The sequence below is a fragment of the Seriola lalandi genome, unplaced genomic scaffold, assembly GCF_002814215.2.
Source record: "Seriola lalandi dorsalis isolate HSWRI2012SDOR001 ecotype SW California unplaced genomic scaffold, Sedor1 jcf7180002054955, whole genome shotgun sequence".
NCBI classification, from domain to species: Eukaryota; Metazoa; Chordata; class Actinopteri; order Carangiformes; family Carangidae; genus Seriola; species Seriola lalandi.
In genome coordinates, this window is record NW_019525506.1 from 749,659 (window position 1) to 750,266 (window position 608).

The window sequence follows — 608 nt, forward strand, 5'->3', positions numbered from 1 at the left end:
CCACAGCTCTCTGCTGCTTATAGCGACTTTCACTGTTTAGAACTGATTGTTACTTTAGCTTAGCAGCTAGCTCTGGCTTCTCTCTCTCTCTTGCTCAGTGTGTCTCGGACCAACAAATTAACTTGTTCATAAGAGTCATAGGCGGCGCCAGCAATGGGCCCGGGCTCACCCATTCAAGCCAATCAGAAGAATATGTTTTGGGGATTAAAATGTTCATCTAATTGCCAGCTTTAGCTGAGCTCATGTGAAAGCTAACTTCTCAGTCAATCAGCAGCTTTCTATCATACGTGAGTGCCCGCCCCCAGGCTGCGTCATCAGCATGTGACCCAATTAAATGAATGAGTTAGTTCGCGCGCAAACAGTCAGGAAGAAAGAAATGTGAAACTTTACAGGTAAAGAGAAAAGAGAGAGACGGAGTTTAAGATGGCGAAACAGAGCAGCTTACTTGGCTTTTTTAACAAAAGACGTCGTGTTGAGGAAGAAGAAACTCCACTTGAGTTAAATACAAGTGCTAGTTTAAAGGCCAGTTCAGCCGATGCCAAAGCAAAGCTAGTCCTCCTCCTCCTTCATCATCCTCCTCCTCCTCCTCCTCCTCCTCCTCCTCCTCC